Source organism: Triticum aestivum, chromosome 4B (assembly GCF_018294505.1).
Source record: "Triticum aestivum cultivar Chinese Spring chromosome 4B, IWGSC CS RefSeq v2.1, whole genome shotgun sequence".
Classification (NCBI taxonomy): Eukaryota; Viridiplantae; Streptophyta; class Magnoliopsida; order Poales; family Poaceae; genus Triticum; species Triticum aestivum.
The window spans coordinates 545,451,240-545,477,975 of record NC_057804.1 but is presented as its reverse complement, the minus strand read 5'-3'; positions in this window follow the sequence as shown (position 1 = coordinate 545,477,975).

Sequence of the window (26,736 nt, the reverse complement as noted above, 5' to 3'; positions counted from 1 at the left end):
ATGCAAAGAAAAAATATAAAAGTTAATTATCTGCTACTTACCCGAATCCGGAGCTCTCCAGGAGCGTTCGCCGATCTGCCCCGTAGTGTGTCTGATGCCGCCGCATACTACCGAGCCGAAGAGGGGAGCTCGACGGAAAAAGTGTTCTGGTCTCAGTATGCTGACGCCGGACATCCGGTGCCCTTGAGCGACAAACTGAAGCAGCTGGTTGAGCTCCAGAAGGTGGCCGAACAGGCCATGAAGGGACTCATAGCTCAGCTGTGGCCTGGAGAGGCCATGCCTGGGAGCTACTTCGGTCTGGTGCGGCGGCTGGTGGACGCGTGTCCGTGGATTGAGGTCGTCAAGCGCTCCGTTTGTATTGAAGGTGCCCGTCGGGCCCTTGCCCGTGCTAAGGTGCACTGGGGCAAGCTAGACGCGGAGAAGCTGTTGACGGACGCGCCACCGCCGGGCAAGGAGTATCGTACACCCGAGATGTATTACAATGGTGTTCTGAAGCGTGCCCGCCGCATAGCGGATGAGTGCTCCAAAGAGGTAATTTTTGAGTAAACTCGCGTTTGTTATCCTGTACGCTGAAGCTTTGTTCATATGCGTTAAGCAACGCTTGTTAATTTAAAATATTACCTTCTGTGAGACCGTTTATCAAATCTAAGAGATGCAAGTCGTCGGCTTCGACCCCCATGCCACGAGTGCTGGGGTGTTCGGGATAAACCTGAGCGCTCTTGTTCCCATTCTTGGGTCCATCTAGGGAGGCGTTCAGCACAGCGAACCGGGCTGTCGGACTTATAATGCTTTATCACTCCCACTTAGCCATAGAATTCTATAATTTTAAATTTCGGCGAAGCCCCTAGTATTCGGAAGACCGAGTTCGGGGCGCTATCCACGCCTAGGCCTGATAAGTCCGGTTCCTCGCTTGAAGCGGCATAAGTCTTTAAGGACTCAAAAAAACCTCGCGAACAGCGACCGGTCTCTCGCACTATCATGATAGTCAGTTTTAGCTTTCTCTACTGAGGTGTTAACCCAGCTCAACTGGGGCACAATCGCAGTAGTTCTCCCGATGCTACCTTAGCCAACAATGCGGAACATAAGGTACCAAAACATGGGAGCCGGGCAAACCCAACTATTGACCAAAGACATGATTCAGAGCCGATGCATATAGTGCTATAAGTTCGGGGTGCCGCACTTGTTAGAGTGTTCGGTCTTCTCACACCACGTTATGGGGTGTTGTAAGCCCCTGGTGTATTATCCGTGCCAAAGTGTACGGTTGCATAGTGTCATGACTAAACATGTTTGCATATAAAAATAGATAAGTACAATAATAGGTAAGAGCTATGTATTGTTTATTAAAAAAGGGCTGTTGTGAAAGCAGAACGATACAAAAAGTGCGGTAAGCAAGAGATAGGAGTATTTGACATATTCCCCTTCAGGGGCAAGCTGCAGGATTGTAAGAGAAACAGGTATTAAACTCGTTATAGAGACCACCTTAACTTTTGACGTAGCTTGCTTCCTCCCTGGCTATTGCATCATTGGTTCGGCGATAGTATTGCCGGACAGGCCTTCTGAATAGTTGGGTCCTGAAAGTGTGCGAAAAAGGAAAACGGCGAAATAGGGAGCCCCCGAGTGCGGTTAAGCCGCATTCTGGGCGTGCCGTTGTTGTGCCCCTTCCCTTATGCCCATGGTATCTCTAAGGCGTAATTATGTATGCGTGGTACCAGCGTTGCCGTTTGGCGGGGGCTGGGGTCGGGGCCGCACTTCTATGCTTGCTCGGAATGTGCCAGCCGGATTTGTTGTAGGTTACTTCGGGCTCACTTGACGTTGTCCGGACGTTACCGTGATGACTCCGCGAGGTCCTGGCATCTTGAGCTTGAGATAGCGCAGTGCGGCACCGCATTGAATTTTGCAAATGCGGTTCGTCCGAGCAGGGCGTGATAGCCGCTGCGGAATGGGACTATGTCGAAGATTAACTCCTCGCTCCGGAAGTTATCCGGTGATCCGAAGACCACCTCGAGTGTGACCGGGGCTGTATAGCTGGCTTCGACCCCTGGTATGACACCTTTGAAGGTTGTTTTTGTGGGTTTAATCCTCAAAGGATCGATGCCCATTTTTCGCACTGTGTCCTGGTAAAGCAGGTTCAGGCTACTGCCGCCATCCATTAGGACTCTGGTAAGGTGAAATCCGTCGATAATTGGGTCTAGGACCAGTGCGGCGAATCCGCCGTGACGGATGCTGGTGGGATGGTCCCGTCGATCGAAAGTGATCGGGTAGGAGGACCATGGGTTGAACTTTGGGGCGACTGGCTCCAGCGCATAGACGTCCTTGAGAGCACGCTTCTGCTCCCTTTTGGGGATGTGGGTTGCGTATATCATATTCACCGTCCGAACTTGCGGGAGAAATCCCTTCTGTCCTTTGTTGTTCGGTGGCCGGGGCCCCTCCTCGTCATCGCTATGTGGCCCCTTGTCTCTGGTCTCGGCACTTATCTTGCCTGCCTGCTTGAACACCCAACAATCCCTGTTGGTGTGATTGGCTGGCTGTTCGGGGGTGCCGTGTATCTGGCACGAGCGATCAAGTATCCGGTCTAAGCTGGATGGGCCCTGACGGTTTCGTTTGAATGGCTTCTTCCGCTGACCCGATTTAGAGCCTCTGAATCCGGCATTGACTGCCGTATCTTCAGTATTGTCACCGTTAATGCGACGCTTATGCTTGTTGCGGCGTGACCTGTCGTTGTTATCCTTGTTATCCGAATTGCCGGGGCTCTTTCTTATGTTATTGCTACGAGCTAGCCAGCTGTCTTCTCCCGCGCAGAAGCGGGTCATGAGTGTCGTGAGGGCTGCCATAGACTTCGGCTTTTCCTGTCCTAGGTGCCGGGCAAGCCATTCGTCTCGGATGTTGTGCCTGAAGGTTGTGAGGGCCTCGGTGTCCGGACAATTGACTATTTGGTTTTTCTTTATCAGGAACCGTGTCCAGAACTGTCTAGCCGATTCCTTTGGTTGCTGGATTATGTGGCTTAGGTCATCGGCGTCTGGTGGTCGCACATACGTGCCCTGGAAGTTGTCAAGGAATGCGGATTCCAGGTCCTCCCAACAACTGATTGATTCTGCTGGCAGGCTATTAAGCCAATGTCGAGCTGGTCCTTTAAGCTTGAGCGGGAGGTATTTGATGGCGTGCAGATCATCGCCACGGGCCATGTGGATGTGAAGTAGATAATCCTCGATCCATACCGCAGGATCTGTTGTGCCATCGTATGATTCGATGTTTACGGGTTTGAAGCCCTCAGGGATTTGATGATCCATTACTTCGTCTGTGAAGCATAGTGGGTGTGCGGCGCCCTTGTACCGAGCTATATCGCGACGCAGCTCGGACGAGCTTGGTCTGTTGTATTCGGCTGGGCCATACTTATTATGTACGGCGTGACAGCTAGCGTCACGTGACGTGGGGCGCCCATGCGATCTGTAGATCGATCTTGTTTGCCTTGCCTTATTCTCCAAGATGTCTCACAGGTCTGTTGCGTCTCCTCATACTCTGGTATGTTTTGAGCGGTGTCGGGGTGCGGTTTGGGTCGAGGGACTGAAGGCCTCTCTATCGCGGCCACGGGGTGGCCGATCGGGCGCATCGTACGCTGGTGATGTAGGTTTAGTTGCTTCCTCCTTGAGTTGGGGAAGCAGCCTGCACTTCGGGTAGCTCTTGGATGGGCGTTCTAGTTTATACTCTTCGGCCGCCAGGACTTCGGTCCATCTGTCGGCTAGCAAGTCTTGGTCAGCTCTAAGTTGCTGCTGTTTCTTGTTGAGGCTGCTTGCTGTGGCTACGAGTCTGCGTTTGAAACACTCTTGCTCGACGGGATCCTCTGGCACGACGAATCCGTCGTCGTCGAGGCTTGCCTCGTCTTCGGAGGGAGGCATGTAATTGTCGTCCTCATCCTCTTTGTCGGCCGCTCTCTCACGAGGGCTGGCTCCTTCGTTCTCCTGCACTGAATCCTACTGGAGGGGGTTGTCTTCGGCACTGTCCGGCGTATTGTTATCTCCGGTGCCGGAATCGCCGTTTTTGCTTTGGCGGGACTTAGAGCGGCGCCGCTGACGTTGGCGCTTGGGTTGCTTCTTGGAGGGGTCATCCTCCATTTTCTCCTCGCCATCCCCCTCTTTAGGGGTGCCCACCATGTATTTGTCATACGATGCGGTGGCTTTCCAGTTCCCTATAGGCATTTGTTCTTGATCGTCTCCTTCATCGGCGTCCATGACATCGATGTCTTCGGAGTCGAAGTCGAGCATGTCGGTTAAATCGTCGACAGTGGCTACAAAGTGGGTGGTGGGTGGGCTACAAATTTCTTCGTCGTCCGCGTCCCAACCGTGTTGGCCGTAGTCCGGCCAGGGCTCTCCTGACAAAGAGAGAGACTTTAACAAATTCGGGATGTTGCCGAAAGGTGAGTGCTGAAAGACATCCGCGGCAGTGAACTCCATGACCGGATCGCAATCGGGCTTAACCGGGAGAGGTGCGGGATTTACGGAGTCCGGATCGGAGTCACGGGCCTTGCGAGGGGCTAGGCTGGTATCCGGCTCTATCGCCGTAGAGGTTGCAGTTTCCGGGGTGGCGTCTAACCGTCTGTCCCCAACTGGCGTAGTGGGCTCCGAGCTAATGGTCGGAGCGGACACCTGAGAGACTCTCTGGGCGTTGTCCGATGACAGAGCTAAATCTTGTCCATCATGACAATGCGTGCGCCCGGTTGTGGCTCGAATCCGTCGAAGATCAAGTCCCCGCGGATGTCGGCCGTGTAGTTCAAGCTTCCAAACCTGACCTGATGGCCAGGGGCGTAGCTCTCGATCTGCTTCAGATGGCCGAACGAGTCAGCCCGCAGTGCGAAGCTGTTGAATACGAAGATCTGTCCAGGGAGAAAAGTCTCATCCCGGACCGCATCGCGATTGACGAGCGAAGAAGCCATCGGGCCTAAAAGGCGACGACACAGAGGAACTCTCAATGAAAGCACCAATGTCGGTGTCAAAACCGGCGGATCTCGGGTAGGGGGTCCCGAACTGTGCGTCTAGGCGGATGGTAACAGGAGACAAGGGACACGATGTTTTTACCCAGGTTCGGGCCCTCTCGATGGAGGTAAAACCCTACTCCTGCTTGATTAATATTGATGGTATGGGTAGTACAAGAGTAATTCTACCACGAGATCGGAGTGGCTAAACCCTAGAATCTAGCCTATGGTATGATTGTTGTTCGTCCTACGGACTAAAACTCTCCGGTTTATATAGACACCGGAGAGGGCTAGGGTTACATAGAGTCAGTTACAATGGGAGGAGATCTTCATATCGTATCGCCAAGCTTGCCTTCCATGCCAAGGAAAGTCCCATCCGGACACGGGACGGAGTCTTCAATCTGGTATCTTCGTAGTCCAGGAGTCCGACCGAAGGTCATAGTCCAGCCATCCGGACACCCCCTAATCCAGGACTCCCTCAGTCATCAATAGAGAAGTGAATATGGCCGCTCCGGCGGCGACGACCACATACCTGAGATGGTCTCAGACAGCCATCACGTTCGATCAGTTTGACCATCCTGCTCGTGTAGCCACCCCTGGGAGGCAAGCACTGGTGGTCGACCCCATGGTCGGGGGCACTCGACGACCAAAGTACTAATGGACGGTGGCAGTGTTTTGAACATCCTTTACGCTAAAACCTTGAAGGGGATGGGCATTCCAATGTCCAAACTTAGCGAGAGCAACATGAGTTTTCGTGGTGTTATCCCTGGAAAGAAAGCCGAATCACTCGGCCAGATCGCCCTCGACGTGGTTTTCGGTGATTCCAAGCATTACCGTAAGGAGAAGTTGACATTTGAAGTTGTGGATTTCCAGAGTGCCTATCATGCCATCCTGGGTAGGCCAGCCTACGCACGTTTTATGGCTCGACCATGTTATGTGTATCTCAAGCTGAAGATGCCTGGCCCCAACGGTGTGATCACAGTTACTGGCAATCGGCAGAAGGCATAAGAATGTTTTCATAAAGGTTCCAAAATCGCTGATGCACAGAAGGCAGTAGTTGAATTCCAAGAGTATCAGAAGAGTGCAGATCCGAGTGATTTGCTCCGAGCCAAGAAGCCTGCTACAGACTCTGCATTTCAGTCGACTGGTGAAACGAAGCCGATTCATATTCACCCGACCGATCCAAATGCGGCACCAACTCATATATCAACAACACTCGACAACAAATAGGAAGAAGCGCTCATCCAGTTCCTCCGTGAGAACTAGGACATCTTTGCATGGAAACCCTCTGACATGCCAGGTGTACCCAGGGGACTGGCTGAGAACCGTTTCCGTGTCGACCCCAAGATAAACCCGTCAAAGAGCACCTTCTGTGGTCCACCATGCAGAAGAGAAAAGCAATTGGCGAAGAAGTGGCTCGGCTGTTGGCAGCACAGTTCATCCGTGAAATCTACCACTCCGAGTGGCTAGCCAAGGTAGTCATGGTCCCTAAGAAGGATGATTCACTTCGTATGTGCATTGATTTCAAGCATATCAATTGGGCCTTCCCGAAAGATTACTTCCCTCTCCCTCGCATCGATCAGATTGTTGACTCGACTTCAGGGTGTGAGCGCTTGTCTTTCTTAGATGCATATTCCGGGTATCATCAGATCCGACTGTATGGTCCCGATGAAATAAAAACAGCCTTCATCACCCCATCTGGGTGCTTTTGTTATGTCACCATGCCATTTGGTCTTAAAAATGCTGGAGCCACATTCATGAGAATGATTCAGAAGTGTCTGCTCACTCAAATCAGTCAGAATGTGGAAGCATACATGCATGACATTGTGGTCAAGTCTCGCAAAGGTTCTGACCTATTGACTAACCTCGCAGAAACCTTTGCCAACCTAAGAAGGTACGATATCAAGCTTAATTCGTCAAAGTGCTAACTCCGAGTTCCAGGAGGAAATTACTCGGTTTTCTCGTTTCCGAACGAGGGATCGACGCCAATCTAGAAAAAGTTGATACCATTCTCCGAATGAAATGCCCCGTGCGAGTGCATGACGTTCAGAAGCTGACTGGTTGCTTGGCCGCCTTGAGTTGATTCGTTTCTCGTCTCGATGAAAAGGCCTTGCCTCTTTACTGACTGATGAAGAAATCTGATAACTTTGAGTGGACTGAGGAAGCGGATGCAGCGTTTGCAGAGCTCAAAGCCCCGCTTTCCACCCAGCCGGTGCTCGTTGCGCCAATCAGCAAAGAGCCTTTACTGCTTTACATTGCAGCCACTGGACAAGTTGTCAGTACATTACTCACGGTCGAGCGAGAAGAGGAAGGAAAAGCTTACAAGGTTCAACGCCCAGTTTATTATCTCTCTAAAGTTTTGACTCCATCCAAGCAACGATATCCACATTATCAGAATCTTGTCTATGGAATATACATGACCATGAAGAAGGTTGCGCATTATTTCTCTGATCACTCCATTACAGTCGTCAGCGACGCGCCACTATCTGAAATTCTGAATAAGAGAGATGCAAATGGTCGAGTGGTAAAATGGGCGATTGAACTCCTTCCATTGGATATCAAGTTTGAGGCAAAGAAGGCTATCAAGTCCCAAGAAATTGCAGATTTCCTTGCCGAGTAGATTGAGCAACAATTGCCGACTCAAGTTCACTCGGAGCATTGGACTATGTTCTTTGATGGCTCCAAGATGCTGAATGGTTCAGGCGCTGGGGTAGTATTGGTATCCCCCCGTGGAGACAAGCTTAGTTATGTTCTCCAGATTCATTTTGATTCCTCCAATAATGAAGCCGAATATGAAGCACTTTTATACGGGTTGCGTATGGCCATTTCACTCGGCGTCCGTCGCCTTATGGTCTACGGCGACTCAGATTTGGTGGTTAATCAAGGGATGAAGGAATGGGATGTCAGGAGCCCAACCATGACTGGTTATTGCAATGTAGTGAGAAAGCTGGAAAAGAAGTTTGAAGGTTTGGAGCTTCACCATGTACCCCGACTGAAAAATCAAGCTGCAGATGAGTTGGCAAAGATAGGTTGAAAGAGAGAAGCCATTCCCCGAAATGTGTTTTTGGAACATATTCATTCACCTTCAGTTCAGGAAGATCCTTTCACCGAAGAATCACCACAGCCCAAGAGTGCCACAGATCCGACTGAAGTCGAAATCCCAGCCGTGGTCGACTTAGTCATGGAGGTTTTGGTCATCACTCCCGACTGGACAGTGTCGTACATTGCATACATTCTTAGGAAAGAACTTCCAGAGGATGAAGAAGAGGCTCGACAGATCTTCCGACGGTCTAAAGCCTTTACTGTGATAAAAGGTCAATTGTTCAGAGAAAGTGTAACCGGGGTCTGCCAGAAGTGCATCATGCCAGAAGAAGGCTGAATGATTCTCAATGATATTCACTCGGGGACCTGTGGTCACCATGCGTCCTCTCGGACCATCGTGGCCAAAGCATACCGAGCCGGATTTTACTGGCCACATGCCAACGAGATGGCAAAAGAAATAGTGGACAAGTGTGAAGGCTGTCAGTTTTACTCCAACATGTAACTACTAGGAAAAGGGCTATAGATGGAATGGCCACTAATGGCGCACCATACATGTGGTGCACCACTACTATATAGCAGTGGCGCACCATGTGCTGGTGCGCCATTAGTGTGGAAGACACTAATGGCGCACCAGACAGATGGTGCGCCACTAGTAACAATTTTTTTTATTTTTGCAAACATACTACTGGCGCACCAGGGTACAGTGCGCCATTACTAGTTCTAACTAGTAATGGTGCACCAGCCACATAGTGCGCCACTACTATATTTTTTTATTCTTTTTTTGCAAAACTACTAATGGCGCACCGGGGATGTAACGCCCCGGATGCAACTTTCCATATTCGTAACTCCAACTCTTGCCTTTTCCGGAGATGCGATATGATTTTTCCTCCGTGGTTGGGTTTTTTTTTTCTTGTTTTGCTTTTTGTTCAGGTCTTGCATTTCATCTCATGTCATCATTTGCATTGCATCGGCACTCGTTGCCGTCATTGTTTTCATAAAGCTTGCACCCGTTCGTAGTTGCTGCGTTCCCCCCTTAATTTCGTTGACCATTCCGAGACCAACCATGTTTGCTTTTCCCTCTTGTCAGACCACCTAACCTCTCTGCACGCCATCAACCCCCCTCTCGCGCGCGTCCGAGACCTGCCCCGAACCCGAACCGCTCAATCATCATCGTTGCATTCAGATCATCCCCAAACATCTCTAAAACATCTGCGTTTATTTGTTGGACTCCCCTAAGCCATTTATCTTCGACCTCCGATTTCAATCGGAGGAACGGATTGACCCCTACCTAAAAATCCACTTGCTATATATAAGACCATCACCTACCAAATCTACCCCAATCCTAAATTCTAGGAGATTTGTCCCTGCCGCCGCCGCACTCATCTCCCACCTCGGGATCCTCCCAGATCCCCTTCGCTCCAACCAGCCGCAGCCTCCTTCTTCCTCGATCTCCCCTGGCACCCAATCCCATCGACCCATCCTTCCATCGATCTCCATCGCCAGATATCCCCATGGACCTCCTTCCCGAGCCGCAGCCACCCCGCAGCCGTCCAACCTCACTGCTGCTGTACCTCGCCGTCCTTCCTCCCGCCGGTGTTCTTCCCGAGGACGCCAGCCGCCCTCCTCAACCACCTTGCGTCGCCGTCGGCCGCAAGCAGCTCCCCAGCAGATGAGTCCCGTCGCGCCCTCTCGTTCCTCTGTTTTTCCTCCTCTTAGTATCTCCTCTCTCTCTCGTTCTCTCTCTTTACAGAATGCAGCGTCGCCCATGGCCTTGTCTCCGGCCAGAACGAGCCTCCCCATGCTCCTCCACCTCGCCTCCTCGGGCGCCCGCGCCTACCGCCGGCCGGCCACGGCCAGGTCGCCTCGCCTCCTCTCGCTCTCACTCCGGCCCTCTCTCTGTCCCTGCCGCTTGTCTGAATTATCCCTGCTATGGCCCTGCAGTTCCTCCCCGCCTCGGAGCTCCCTTGCGCCGCCGGATCCAAGACCCCCTCGCCCGGACCTGCCCGTTCCCGGTGCTCGCGCCGCCGTCAGCCACCCGTCGCCGGACTTCCTGGTCGGCTCGCACGCCAAACTGCAAGTCCCACACGGCTGCGGCGCCCCTACTTCAACCGCTGCTACCTGCTTCGCTCGGTCAAGCGGTGCGTTGACCTCCAGTGCCAAGGCCCAGCGTGTCAGCCCTGTGTGTGCTTCCTCTCCAGCCGCAGCACCCCAAGGCCCAACCGCGGCCTGCCAGTTCCTCCACCAACCGGCCCATGCGGCCTGGTGAGCACCCAGATCCAGTGCCCTCTCCTGCACAAATTCGGGCCAGCCAGTTTTGGCCCATGCCGTGTTTTTTTAGCGTCTGCGAATTTGCCTATTATCCAGAAAACTGCACATTTACAGATTACCCCTCCATGTTCATGCATAAAATAACTAATAAACCGTGCATTGGATTAAAATGTTTTATATATGTAAAATGCTTAGAATTTTATGTAGATTAATAATATGCCACTTTCATCCATGTTAAAGATGTTTAAGTTGTTGTTTGCATTAATTTGCTAAAATACCATGTTAAAATGATTTAATTCATAACTAAATTACCGTAACTCGGTTTTAAATAAACTTTATATGTAAATGGGGTGGAAAAATGCCTAGTTTAACATGGTCCACTTTATTTTCCTGTTTAACAACCTTAAAATATGGTTTAGGGCAGAACAGTACCAAACTCAAAATATGCACATGGGGATTTTTCCGGAATTGTTGTTCGTTGTTCCGGCCTCATTTAAATTTGCCTAGATAGGTAGTTTAATTATGCTTCACCTCTTGCCATGTTTAACAACATTTAATATTGTTTGGTAGCTTAAACGAGAGAGAACTAAATAAGTCATGTGGTGTTTCGTCAATATGCAACTCGTTGCATATTGAGCTCCACTTAACTTGTAGTATTGTTTGTTGCACTTTGCCATGCCATGCCTCATTAAACTGAACATGCATCATACTTGTTTGTGCATCATGCCATGTTTATGCTTGTGCATTTACCATGTTGTTTGTTTCTTTCCGGTGTTGCTTCTTAGTTCCGGTAATGTTGCGATTGTGAGGATTCGTTCGCCTACTCCCGTTCGTCTTCTTCATGGACTCGTTCTTCTTCCTAGCGGGATTTCAGGCAAGATGACCGCTACCCTGGATCTCACTACTATCATTGCTATGCTAGTTGCTTCGTTCTATCGCTATGCTGCGCTACCTATCACCTGTTTATCAAGCCTCCCAAATTGCCATGAACCTCTAACCTTTGACACCCTTCCTAGCAAACCGTTGCTTGGCTATGTTACCGCTTTGCTCAGCCCCTCTTATAGCATTGTTAGTTGCAGGTGAAGTTAAAGATTGCTCCATGGTGGACAGGATTATGTTTGGGATATCACAATATCTCTTATATTATTAATGCATCTATATACTTGGTAAAGGGTGGAAGGCTTGGCCTTATGCCTGGTGTTTTGTTCCACTCTTGCCGCCCTAGTTTCCGTCATACCGGTGTTATGTTCCCGGATTTTGCGTTCCTTACGCGGTCGGGTGATTTATGGGACCCTCTTGACAGTTCGCTTTGAATAAAACTCCTCCAGCAAGGCCCAACATTGGTTTTACCATTTGCCTCACCATCACCTACATTTCCCTTGGGAGTAATTAACCCGAGGGTCATCTTTATTTTAGCCCCTCCCGGGCCAGTGCTTGTCTAAGTGTTGATCCAAACCGAGCGATGTCCTGCACCCCCTGGGCAACCAGGGTCTATGCCAACCCATCGTCTTGCTCATCCGGTGTGCCCTGAGAACGAGATATGTGCAGCTCCTATCGGGATTTGTCGGCACAGCGGGCGGTCTTGCTGGTCTTGTTTTACCATTGTCGAAATGTCTTGTAAACCGAGATTCCGAGTCTGATCGGGTCTTCCTGGGAGAAGGTATATCCTTCGTTGATCGCGAGAGCTTATCATGGGCTAAGTTGGGACACCCCTGCAGCGTATAATCTTTCAAAATCCGTACCTGCGGTTATAGGCAGATGGGAATTTGTTAATGTCCGGTTGTAGATAACTTGACACCAGATCCAAATTAAAACACATCAACCGTGTGTGTAGCCGTGATGGTCTCTTTTCGGCGGAGTCCGGGAAGTGAACACGGTTTTGGGTTATGTTTGACGTAAGTAGGTGTTCAGGATCACTTCTTGATCATTGCTAGCTTCACGACCATTCCTTTGCTCTCTTCTCGCTCTTATTTGCGTATGTTAGCCACCATATAGGCTTAGTCGCTGCTATAGCCTCACCACTTTACCCCTTCCTTTCCCTTTAAGCTTTGCTAGTCGTGATACCCATGGTAATGGGATTGCTGAGTCCTCGTGGCTCACAGATTACTACAACAACAGTTGCAGGTACATGTTTTGCGATGATCATGACGCGAGAGCGATGTTTGCTTGTCTTGGAGTTCTTCTTCTACTTCTTCTTCGATGAGGGGATAGGTTCCAGGTCGGCAGCCTGGGCTAGCAGGGTGGATGTCGTTTGAGCTTCTGTTTGTGTTTCATCCGTAGTCGGATGTTGATATTGTGTATGATGTATTGTTGTATTCGTGTGGCATTGTATGCCTCTTGTATGTATCCCCATCTATTATGTAATGTTGATGTAATGATATCCACCTTGCAAAAGTGTTTCAATATGCGGTTCTATCCTTGGTGGGACCTTCGAGTCTCTTTAGGATAGATCGCATATTGGGCGTGACAAGTTGGTATCAGAGCCTCGACCGACCATAGGAGCCCCCTTGATTGTTGGCTGTTGTTGAGTCTAGAAGAAAACTGTTTGAGTCTTAGGATTATATATATCAGAGAGTAGGATTCTTTTTACTCCTCAGCCCCCTTCGTCGCTCTGGTGAGGACTCCTGACGTAGATGTTTTGACTTTCCTCTCCTCAAATTTCCTCTACCCCGCAGGCGACCATGGTCCGCATGATGACCGAAGGCATCGTGAATAGGTTTTTGAGCTCCGCGAAGGCCGAGTTGCTTCAAAAGAACGATACGGAGATAAGATGTCTGTGTCGAAGATGCAAGCTGAAGAGCCTTATTGCGGACCCGGATTCCAGGCAGGTGCGGGACCACCTGCTCTTGCGTGGTTTCATGGATGGCTATCGGTGGCAAGGTGATGAAGATGACGACGAAGTCGTCCATGGGGGCCGGGCAAGAAATGAGGAAGGGCAGCAAGACAACCACGGCGGCTCGGTCGGGTGAGAAGACAAAGAATCTCCAGGACATGATCACGACGGTGATGCTGTACACAGTCATCATGTAGAAGATGCAGGACATGATGATGAGGAAGATGCCAGAGCATATGAAGGGCATGATCATGAAGATGAAGATGCCAGCGGAGCCGACGATGATGGACCATCGATGGGCTGGGTGCAGGACCCTCATATTCAAGAGCTGCTTCTCAAGCAGACGGATAACGCAAGAGCTGCCGCCCGAAAGAAAGCCAAGCTGGATCAACTGGAGATAGACGCGGTTACTCCATCGTATGAAGGATGCAAGCCCAAGGATACCCGCCTGAAAGTAACACTCATGGCTCTGGAGATGAAGGTAAAACAAAAAATGACCGACGCATGCTTCAACGAGAACATGTCATTCTGGCGCGAACGTCTTCCCAAGGGGAACAAGTGCCCGACCAGTTTCAAGGAGGCGAAGAAAATCGTGTGTCCGCTGGATTTACCGCACGTGAAATACCATGTGTGCATGAACAATTGCATCATTTATCGGGACGAGCACGCGGAGTCTACCATATGTCCGGTGTGCAGCGTCACTCGATACAAGAAAAAGAAGAAAGCTCCTCGAAAAGTGGTGTGGTACTTTCCGACCACTCCTCATCTGCAGCGGTATTTCGCAGACCCTAAGGTAGCAAAGCTCCTGCGTTGGCACGCGGATAGGGAGGAGAAGAAGCCAGAAGATGACGCAAATGATCCGGAGATAAATAAAAAAGACAAGATGCTGAGTCACCCTAAGGATGGGAGCCAGTGGCAAGCGTTGAACTTCGAAGACCCAGAATTTGGGAAGGATCCAAGGAACATCGTGCTGGGCACGAGCACCGATGGAGTCAATCCGTTTGGCAGCCAGAGAAGCACACATAGCACCTGGCCTGTGTTTGTGTGGATGTACAACCTTCCCCCTGGTTGTGCATGAAGAGGAAGTACATTCACATGAGTATGCTAATTGAAGGGCCGAAACAACCAGGGAACAACATCAATCTGTATCTGGGGCTGCTGAAAGAGGAGCTAGACACGCTATGGAAAACACCAGCCAATACGTGGAATGCCGCAGAGAAAGAATATTTCCCTATGAGAGCCGCACTGCTCACGACGGTGCACGACTATCTCGGTTACGGATATGTCGCGGGGCAGGTGGTCCACGGATTTTCTGGATGCATTAGGTACACGGATGACACAACGTATCGCCAGCTAGATAGTGATCCTGGGTCTCCAAAAACCGTGTTCATGGGACATCGAAGGTGGCTTCGTGACGATGACCCGTGGAGGAAACGCAAGGATATGTTCGATGGTGAAACCAAACCCCAAAGACGCCCGCGTATGAGGCGCGGCGAGGAAATAGACGAGCTGTTCAAAAATTGCAAAGATTGCCCACTGTCGGGAAAGAAGCAAAAGGCACCAGAGCTGGGAAAGAAGCGAAAGGCCAGAGCCGCTGCTGAAGGTATGGAAAACAAGGTCTGTTTTCTGGGACTTGCCGTACTGGAAGATCCACCGTGTGCCTCACAGCCTTGATGTCATGCATATCACGAAGAATGTGTGCGAGATCTGCTTGGTACCCTGCTCAACATGCCAGAGAGGACCAAAGATGGGCCGAAAGCAAGGGCAGACTTGAAATCAATGGGCATCAAGGAGGAGCTTCACGCTGATGATGATGATGATGCGAAGCAGGACACGGAAAGTCGCCGCAAAGGCAAAAAGGCCAAGAAGAATGAAATGACTACCCTCCCCCATGCTTCACTCTAAGTAAGGAGGAGATCGATCAGTTTTTCACCTGCCTCATAGGAGTAAAACTTCCTTACGGTTACGCGGGGAAGATAAGCAGATACCTAGACCCAGCGAAGCAGAAGTTCAGCGGGATGAAGTCTCACGACGGTCACGTGCTGATGACGCAGATACTTCCAGGTGCAATCCGTGGGATCATGGACGCGCACGTTCGTGAAACACTATTTGGCCTATGCAACTTTTTTGACGTCATCTCTTGGAAGTCGGTTGGCGTGAGGCAACTCAGAAGGCTACAAGAAGAGATCGTGGTGATACTATGCGAGCTTGAGATGTACTTCCCGCCCTCATTCTTTGACGTTATGGTGCATCTGCTAGTCCATATCGTGGAGGATATCATCCAACTCGGGCCGACGTTCCTGCACAGCATGATGTCGTTCAAAAGGATGAATGGTGTCATCAAAGGATACGTTCGCAACATGTCACGTCCAAAGGGAAGCATAGCCAGGGGCTTTCTGACCGAAGAGTGCATCTCCTACTGCATGAATTATCTAGGCATCGAGAACCCCGTTGGTCTTCCCGTCAACAGGCACCTCGGCAGGCTCGCTGGATGGGGTCACTGTGAGGGTTGCCGCGAAATGCATGTCGACTTCGAGGGTCGACTCGCCGACTTTGAAAGAGCCAACCTAGTCACGCTACAACACATAGACGTGGTTGATCCTTGGGTGGTAGAGCACGAAACCTTTATTGAGAAGACGTACAATGACCGAGGCCAACAGAGGACGTACAGAGATATAATCAGAGAGCACAACTCATATTTCACGCGTTGGTTCAAGCAGAAGCTTCTGTCGTACCCTTTACATGAGGATTCTTCCGCAGAATACCAACTCATATTCGCCTTGTCACAAGGCGCCGAGCACAACCTGATGACGTATGAGGCGTACGATATCAACGGCTACACATTCTACACCGAGGGAAAGGACATGAAGAGCGATGGTTATCAGAACTCCGGGGTAAGGATGGAATCCTACACCGGTAATGACAAGGACGGATACGACCGAAGGATCGAGGAGATCTGGGAGCTGAGCTACCCTGGAGAGAAGGTCCCAATGTTCCGTGTCAGATGGGCCAAGAGCGTCATCAAAGAAGTCCGGTATCTCACCACCATGGTTATACCCGAAGCCAAATCCAAGACCGCGGGCGCAGACGTCACCGCGAAAAATGAGCCATGGGTACTGGCTTCCCAAGTGGACCAATGCTTCTTCATTACCGACCCGCCAAAGCCCAGTCGTGTTGTCGTGAGGAGAGGCAAAAGGAAGATAATCGGAATGGATGGAGTCGCCAATGAGCAAGACTTCGACAAGTACGGCGACCCGAAGATGGAACATGATGACGACGATGAAGTATCATCATACACCACAAGAAGAAGCAGGACCACCCTACCTAAAGGACGTCCGTTCAAGAGAAGAACTCCATTTACAAAAAATAAGGGCAAGAAGATTGTGAACAGATAGCTAGCTAAGATCTATTGTATTTAAATTGTAGCCTTCATTTCTCGATTGTATTTCATGGGCACTTTTTGAACTCATGAATGTTTTTAAATTTCATGGACACTCGATCTTGATCCCCCACCATCTCGATCGCTATCCTACCTCGCCAGATCCGGTCCCCCTCACTGCCAAGCACCCCCCGCACCCTCTCCCCGCTCCACCGGCGCCGCCGCCGACCCCCCGCACCCTCCCCCACTTCACCACTGCCGCCGACCCACCGCACCCTCCCCCACTCCACCACCGCCGAGCACCCCCCGCACCCTCTCCCCCGCTCCACCGGCCGCCGCCGCCGACCCCCTGCACCCTCCCCCGCTCCACCACCGCCGTCGACCCACCGCACCCTCCCCCGCTCCACCGCCGCCGAGCACCCCCTGCACCCTCTCCCCCGCTCCACCGGCTGCTGCTGCCGACCCCTCGCACCCTCCCCCGCTCCACCGCCGCCGACGAGCCACCGCACCCTGCCCCGCACCACCGCCGCCGACGACCCACCGCACCCTCCCCGGCCCGCTCCACCGTCACAAATGAATGCAACTAAAATTGCAAAAAAAAACAAATTTGATTATATTTTCAAATAACAAATTTGATGATATTTTTTCATATTCATAAATATTTTCAAATAACAAATTTGATGATATTTTTTAAAAAATTATTACTGTTTTTATAAAAAAATATTACTGTTTCATATTCATATTCATTTTCTTAAAAATTATTAGATGCAACAAAAAATAATAATAAAAAAATTACTTATGGCGCACCTCTGGCTGGTGCGCCATTGCTATATATAAAAAAATATTACTAATGGTGCACCTCTGGCTGGTGAGCCATTGCTATATAAAAAAAAGATTACTAATGGCGCACCGAAGGGGGGGTGCGCCATTGCTATCTAAAAAACATACTAATGGCGCACCGCTGCGGGGTGCGCCATTAGTAAGCTTCCCCCCACACCAAATCCCCAATCCACATTTCTCTCTAATCTCTCCCCCTGCCTCATCTCACCCGCGCCCAATCCACCATCGACCACCACCATCCCCGTGATCTCCGTCCCGGGCCGTGCTCGATGCCCCCCCGTGCTCGCCGTCCCCGAGCCGAGTGCCGCCTCCCTCGCCGCCCCCCTCCGCCCGCGGGTGGGTTCGCCACCTCGCGTCCGGCCTCCCTCGCGCTCTGCGGCTTCCTCATCTTCCTCAACGTCTTCACCCTACTCCTAGCCGTCAGCGCCGAGCAGCGACACAGCACCGTACGCCACCCCCCCTCTCCCCCGCGCCGCCGCCCCCGCGCCCCCACACCCCGAGCCGGAGGAGGAGGACGAGGAGGAGGAGGAGACGGCCGCTGCCATCCGCGCGCTGCTCTGCCAGGCCACGCGACGCCGCCGTCCGCCCTTGACTGCAGGTGAGCCCCTCCCCTCCACTTCCTTCTTCTTCTAGTGGCTTAGCTGGGAGGTATTAGCATTCCATGGGAGATAGATCGGAACTTCTTTTGTTGTTGGATCATCTCTGTGTGCTTGCTAAAAGTGGCAAACGAAGCAGCCTGCTGTGCACTCATTTGCTGCAAGTTGAAGAAAATTAATTCTGACACTTTAGAAGGGGATATTAACTCAAAGAAAATGCGTGCCGATTAGTGGGAAAGCCATGCGAGATTTAAGTTTGTTTGGGCATCTATATCCATGGATGACAAACCTTTTTCATTGTGCAATGCGAATGCAGGACCGGTGCCAGAGTCTGAGTTGAGCGCTTTCCGTGAAGGTTTCGGAGAGCCGGATTGCCTGTTTGGGTGTTCTTCAAGGTTGAGCTTAGGTGAGAACGTTGAAACTAATGAATTTATGCAGTTGTTGTGCATGTCCAACTGCACTTGGGCAAATTCAGTAATGCTATGAGCACAACTTCGATCATGATTACTGCTATTTTGAAGTGAGAATGCATCATAGGTCTCAACTAGCTTGTTCCGATGGATGCAAAGATCATGTCCTGCTGCATAATGTGATTGCGTAGCACTAGGGATAGTTTTGCAATAATGCTATGCAATTATCGTATGTCTTGAATCTAAACACTAAAAAGTGTCACCCATTCAACAATCCAATGATTCAGCACTTTCTATTAAATCGAGTGCTCACGTTCATATCCTAAGTTCATGTCCTAAGTCCTAACCTAGTGGATTAGCTGGTCAGTTTAAGTTGTCCAGTGTTTCAGCAATTTCAATTCTAGTGCATCAATGCAATTTCAATGGCCAGAAAAATTTAGTTAGGTACAGTTACAGAAAAATTCTGTTAGGTACAGTTACAGAAAAATTCAGTTAGGCTTTTTTAGAGGCAATACTAGTGGATTTTAGGTATCTATTTGCTTGTCCTTCAAATAGGGGCAAGACTGTTACAGAAAAATTACTAAATACTATTAGCTACTGTCAAAAAATTCAGTTAGGTACAGTTAGCATCATGTAAGAAAATGGCCATAATGTGCCCTGATAATGATGTATTTTGTCATAAAAATATCATATTTGTGACAGTTAGCATCAGTTAGGTACAATTAGCATCAGTTAGTTGTCATAAAAAATTCAGTTAGGTACAGTTAGCATCAGTTATGTATAGTTAGGTACAGTTAGCTACTGTCAGGCTTGTTAGATTAATCTTCAGTTTACTTGACTTTTGAGCCTGCTAGTAGTTTACTTCCATGAGTTGTTTTATTGACATGGCACATTTGCAATGGAGTTTTATATATCTTTAGCCACAGTTTACTTGACTTTCAGGTTTGGCTCTTTACTTTACTTTAATTTATCTCATGTTGATCTCATGAGTTATGTACAGTTTGCGCGAACGGAAGTTAACCTGGGCCTAGTTAAGTATAGGCTTGGGCTTGTTGTTGAATGCTACCGTTGTCCTAGCCATGTATTTTAAGAATTGAGCTAAAGATTTGCGGGGTAGTATTTCTGATTTTAGAGCACCTTTGCTGGATGTATTTTGTGATGAAAAAGGCTCTTCCTTTGCGCTAGTTTTCCTCCTGTTTGTTGTTACGCAAGATTATGATGATGGAAGAGACATTACTGAAGGGGTTAATTATCCTTTTGCCCTCAGTGGTGTCCATCTGCTCAGTTTTGCCCTCAGATGCAAATTGTGCTCAGTTTTGCATCTAGTCCGTGCGCATCGACTTGTTCTGTGAACTTTGGCGTCTCCGTTAGGTCAACGTTTTGACTCAGCCCTTACAGGTGGGACTAGGCGGCAGAGGCAGCCAATTTTATTCAGACCGTTGCGCACGTGGCTTGCGGGACCCAAAAGAGAGTCATTGAGCATAGAGCCGTTGCGGGTGTGCTATATAAGCGGGCGACAGCGGCAGTGACCACGACGATAGAGAGCACAACCCTGACCACGGCGAGAGAGCAAGATCATGACGGCGGTGGGAAGCTAGCTGTGGAGGGCCCAGCGGCGTTGAGATCTCGTTCAGCTTCGAGCTTCATGTCTTCCGCAAGCTCCCGCGCCACCTCGCGGATGCAGAGCTGGGCGCGTGTGGAGATGCATGTCTTCCTCTGTCCGCGGTGCCGGGCGAGCGTTGATCGGAGGGTTTCTCACACACCAAGGAACCAGAATCGTCCGTTCTACGTGTGCAGCGAGAATGGGGTAAGAATCGGGGCAATTGCACCATTTTCGTGGTCGGGATCTTTGAGCAATGGGTTGATCTATTCCGTGTTCATGCAGGTGACATGCTTCTTTCTTTGGGTCAATGCTCTGGCCAAGACTCTGATAAATGAACTACAAGAAGAGCATGAAGAATGGTTGTGCATGCTGCCCTGAACCGTAGTGGCCGTAGCACGAGCTCCGAAAGAAGAGATGGAGGGCGAAGCACGCACTGACAGAGAGCTAGCTGTTGAGCTTAGGATGTTGAAGAAGAAGGTCAGGAAGCTTGAAGATCAAGCACTACCAATACCCATTTGCAAATACTTTTGGGCATTTGTAGGTATGGTAATCGCACTGGTTGTAATGTTGAAAATGTATGGAAAGGCATGAATTATGGAGGAATTTATAATCTCGAAATTGTATGAGAAATTCACCTAGTTAAAATGTTGGTCAAAGTTGTTTAAATGTTGAAAAAAAAGAAGTGATCAACATTTAAATATCTTGAAAAAAGGAGAAAATATGAGGAATTCAGAAACTTTTGATCAATGAAATGCAGCTACTGAATTATTCCAGAGCCAAACAATTAAGGTTAGAATTTTTTTGGAGCTGTTAAATATTTAATAGCAATTTAAGTAATCCAATTCGTATACACCATGATTTAAATCAAAGACCAAAATGTCATGGAAAATATGCTTCAGCTCTGGTAGAGGTTTACACCTAGTGCCAAAATAAATGAACATTTTTAAGGGCATTACATTGAGTAAAAACTAATTTGTCTAAAACATGAAGGGTGGAAAATGCAGAAAAAATTGGTGCGGATGGGGACTCGAACCCAGGACCGCGTGGGTTTGTGGTGTTTAGGGCCGCGCTGGTAACCGCTAGGACAGATGGCAAGAGTTTGACATGGGTAGGGAAGGAAGGTATACATAGTGAGACTGTGAAATTTTTCAAAAAAAAAATAGTGAGACCGTGAATGTTTGCACACGCGTGAGAGTGGTTTTCCTTTGTTTTGCACTGAAATTTTGGAGGGTTGGAAGGTTGAAAATTGCACTGAAATTTTGGTTAGAGTGGCACTTGGTTTAGTGTTAGAGTGGCACTTGGTTTAGGATTTAAAGGGAATAAATTTGCATGTTAGTTCATGACTTTTTTTTTGAATGAAACGGAGGGCTTCTCACCCCCTCCGATTTTCATTAATGAAAAACACAAGTTCTCGAGCTTCATGACTTGGTTTAGGGAAGAACTTATATGTTTGGGCATGAACATTTTTTAACACACATAATAAACCCTAATAAATAACTTAGATAAGATGCAACACAAGTACCATTACAATAATAAGTTCACGGACTCATGACGAAACATGACACGACACGACATGACATAGAAAAGCAACAAATAAAAAATAGTCTTCATCTTGACCTCCTCCTTCCACTTTGGCCGCACGCGCCCCTTCAACACAGTCTTCATCTTCACACCTCCTCGTCGTTGTCGTAGGAAAGGGAGTGCATCCCGGCTGGAGTGGGGAAGATGCTCTCGTACTTGGTGTAGATGTTGTAGACGGTGCAGAAGATGGCCTCGCAGCCGCACCAAAAGACTTGGCTGAGGAGCTCGCACGCATCAAACGGGTTGGTGAAGGTGATCGTGAGCAGTAGGAGGATGCTGCCACGGTCACGAACCTCATTGAGGGTGAACATCCTTGGCGAGCCTCGTGGGATGTGGGCATAGTCGGCTCTGAGGAAGGCGCGGGTGAGTTCGACGGAACCCCTCCACCTTGAAATAGCCCACACACGGAGCTCCCTCTCCACGAGCACGCCTGGTGGGTAGCGCAGCTCCGGCACGACAGGCGGACGGCTGAAGGTCGGCCCGTTGAACTGCATGGTCTCGCTTGGGGAGGGCTCAGTCGATTGGGTGTTTGAAGTTGGAGAGAATGGATCAGATCTGGTTTATGGGTGGGATAGGAAGATAGGCACCCCATTTATAGGCCTGTGGGTGGGAGAGGAAGATATAAAGGATGAGAATGGTGTGTGTGTGAATCCGAACGCGTGTGGGTATCCGAACGCGTGTGTGTATCCGTTATGCTTTGCACTCTTAAATTTTTGCACAAAAACGATGCATGGGGCGCGTGCGTGAATTTGAATCAATGCATAGCTCTTTGACCGGACGGTGCATCTGACTCGCTGACCTGAACCACCTAGCTGACCTCGCTAGCCTAGCGCGCCTCGCTCGCCTTGCTCACATGCATGCACGTCGCAGCCTATGCACGTCGTAGACTCCTGCTCATGCAAACCCACGTCGCAGACTATGCACGTCGCCACCTCCCATGCATGCATGCAAGGCCTGGAAGGCTGAGACAGGCTAATTACTGCGGTCTCAGGCCCAGACAACAAGACGGCCCAACGGTCCATCCAGCGCGCCCGATATTTGTTTAAAAAAAAGAATCTCCCAGCCAATCAGATTGCATCTCGCGGATCGCCCCCCTCCTCCCCGCAGATTCCTTCTAGAGGGGTTAGATCGATGGCCCTTGTTCAGTGCTAGGGTTAGATGAACAGTCCTGGTTTAGCGCTAGGGTTAGCGGGGTTTGGGAGGGGTTTGGAGCAGTCAAAGCTATGTTTGACCAGATTTCAAATGAGCATAATAAATTAAATAAAAATTAGAAAAATAAAAAACCTGCACACATAGTCTTCCTATGTCATATGCTAACGATTTAAGTTGATAAACAAGGTTTACATACATTTAAACGATAAGTTCATGTGTATTGTATGATATCTCGAGTATCTCAAACTCTCTTGTATGAAGTGAAGAGAAGTGTTTTGGGGAAATAAACATGAAAATTTCAAAAACTTACCACAACTTCATTTTAGAGTGACTAAGAAGGATCCAGGCTTAGTTTTTCATTTTGATGTTTTACACTTGTTTAAATCTTGGTCAAAGTTAAGTTTGACCAGAATTCAAATGAGCAAAACAAATCTAAAAAAACAAAAAAATGGAAAAACCAGCGCACATAGTCTGTATATATAGAATATACATTTAGGAAAGTTATTTGGTTGATTTAGATAAGGTCGAAAAAACCTTGCTTAGAAATGAGGCCGTTTGCCCTACCTTTGGACCCCTCATTTTAGCACATTCTTCATGAAAATTTCAACAACCTCACAACAGCTTCATTTTTAGGATTGACTAAGAAGGATCCAGGCTTAGTTCTTCATTTTGATGTTTTAGACTTGTTTAAATCTTGGTCAAAGTTAGGTTTGACCAGAATTCAAATGAGCAAAACAAAATTAAAAAAATCAAAAAAAGGAAAAACCATGTGCTCATTCAAACATCATCCAACAGATTTAAACATCATGTGAAACATAGTTCTAACATAGGTCCAACATCATCCAACAGAAATACAACATTATTCATAATGTTTCATAATTATTCATATATAGCGTTCGGGCTTCTGTCTGTTCCTTGAGCTTCTTGCCATCACTTTGCTCCTCGTGCACGTTGTGCTCATTGCTTCTTCTCTTCTCCTCTTGGTTGTCAGTACCTTGTGCGTCTTCTTCAAACCTATCACAGAACTGTGCAAAACATAAAGGGTAATGAGATCATGTCAAGTGACCCATAAATGTACAGTTGTATTTGACCCTTGCAAGATTTACATACCTAGCAGAACTCACAACAACAGAAGGTTGGTCACCATTTGGAGCCTCACTTGGATCATCATTTGGAGCCTCACTTGGATCACCATGATCATCATTTGGAGCCTCACTTGGATCACCATGATCACTATTTGGAGCCTCACATGGATCACCATGATCACTATTTGGAGCCTCACTTGGATCATCATTTGGAGCCTCACTTGAATCATTATTTGGAGGATATTTTGGATCATCGTCAAAATCATGCGGCTGTGGACCATCATCATTTCGAACCTCGTCAAAATCCTCATCTGATGCAACCGGCTGCTGTCCATCATTTTCATCATCTGTTGAGGCAACCGACTACTGACCAACATTTTCATCGAAGCCTTCATCGAAACTCTCTCCGAACGCTGGATCTACTTTGTTATCACAGTACTTACCGAAATGACCAGACCCACCACATCTTGTGCACTTACGCTTCCTCGCTCCAAGTCCAGCTCCTTCGCTGCGAGGTCTGATTCGACTCTTCCTTTGTCTACCTGTTGCTCTCTTCAGAACTGGAGCGCAAAGCTTGAATCCAGGGTCCACCATGTCCCATTGTTGTATTCCCTCCATAGCAGGCAAGGCATAAGCATATGTGGCTTTGATCCTTGCAACAGAATAGTAATCATGCACGTACTGCTGAATGTTCCCTGCTGGACCTGGGAGAGAAGTGATGAAAAATAAGGCATGAATGCATGGCAACCCAGTTATCTGCCATTGCCTACAACTGCAAGTTCTAGCTTCTAAATCCACTGGATATCTCCATTCCCTCTTCTCTTTATCCAAAATATGATATCTCTGTTGTGGTACCGGAGCAAAGAGTCATGTTCATTTCCAAGCCTGTTGTTTTCTGCTTCAGTTCATTCATCACGGCAGGGATGATAATGTGGCCCATGAATTTTGCCTTGGCTATTCCTGCACAATAATGAAATTTTTGCATGTATTCTATCCTTATCCTGTCCAGCAAATCCACCACATAATGACCCTTTATTTTCCGGATCGTTGAGTTGAAAGACTCTGCTAGATTATTGTGCACATAGTCAACTTTGCTCAGTTCACTGAATTGGCTTCTGGCCCATAACTTGGAGTGGTGTGTTTCCAAGTATTCATTCACTTTGGGATTCATGTATAACTGCCTCAAGTGGTAGTTGTGCTTCTTCACACTGCAAGTCAAAGATGCTAGCCATAAATTGTCGGTATACACCTTTCCTTTGAATTTCTTCATGAAATTTGCAACAAGGTGACGCATGCATTCCCTATGCTCTACTCAAGGGAACACATAGTCCACGGCCACTTCTAAACCTTTGCAGGCATCTGTATGAATGACCAACCCATTGGGATGTGCAATAGCTCGGCACAGATTATGCAAAAACCAAGTCCAGCTCTCCTCAGACTCTGTCTCCAGCACACCGTAGGCAACTGGAAATAAAAAACTGTGTGCATCAACTGCACAAGCTGCTACTAACTATCCTTTAAACCTCCCTGTGAGAAAAGTGGCATCAATAGCCAAATAAGGCCCGCAACCTGCCAAAAAACCCCGGCGACAAGCCTCAAAGCAGACAAAAACCCTCCTAAAGCATTCCTTGGTCTTTGTCACTCCCCTGAATGTGTACTCCATGGCGTGGTGATCAATATCTACAATACTACCTGGGCTTGTCCTCTCCACTTCACCTTTGAATGAATACAACAATTGAAAACTTTCCTGCCAGTTACCATAAATAGAATCCATAGCATGTTGTTTCCATTGAACAACCTCATGTATGGTAAATCTATCTTGAATTTATCTTTGATTTTCTTCTGCAATTCCTTTGGACCCACTTGCTGGTTTTCTTTCACCCATTTCTTTACTTCTTCTGCCACCCATCTTGACTTGGCTCTACTGATTGTATCCTTCCTAAGGGTTGATTCCTGGCATGTGAGCTTAAAAGGGTTCACTTTGACCTGAACATTAGTGCTATTTCTCATTTTAGATGCGAGCAGCCTCCATGGACAACCCTCAGTCGGACAGTGCACTCTGTAACATACTTGATCGCTCTTGTAGACTTTGAATGTACGTTCCCTCTACATCATGTCATCTTGCTTAATGCATTACTCTATTCTTATGAACTTAATACTCTAGATGCAGGCATGAGTCGGTCGATGTGTGGAGTAATAGTAGTAGATGCAGGCAGGAGTCGGTCTACTTGTTATGGACGTGATGCCTATATACATAATCATGCCTAGATAATCTCATAACTATGCGCTTTTCTATCAATTGCTCGACAGTAATTTGTTTACCCACCGTAATACTTATGTTATCTTGAGAGAAGCCTCTAGTGAAACCTATGGCCCCCGGGTTTATCTCTTATCATATTTTCTTTCAATATACTTTTATTTGCATCTTTACTTTTTGCATCTATATTATAAAATACCAAAAATATATTTATCTTATCTTACAATCTCTATTAGATCTCACTTCTGCAAGTGGCCGTGAAGGGATTGGCAACCCCTTTATTGCGTTGGTTGCAAGTTCTCAATTTGTTTGTGTAGGTGCGTGGGACTTTTGAGGAGCCTCCTACTGGATTGATACCTTGGTTCTCAAAACTGAGGGAAATACTTACGCTACACTTGCTGCATAACCCTCTCCTCTTCGAGGAAAACCAATGCAAGCTCAAGACGTAGCAGCCCTGTCTACTTGGAGAAGCACGGTGAAGGCAATGATTGAAAAAGGTGGTAGTTATGAGAAGATCAAGGCGAATATCCTTTGATCAGCGAAGATGACTACAAGGAGTTCAAGATCAAGTGCGAGAGCAGCGCAACCTCCGAATCAAGTCAGTGGGGGAAAGAAATGCGGTAGTTGAACTTAGGGGTCCACCAGCTCGGTCCCGGCGGTTACAGAGTGGCGGAGCCTATATGGGACAAGGAGGACGCGGAGCATGCCGAGCAAGGCCTACCGC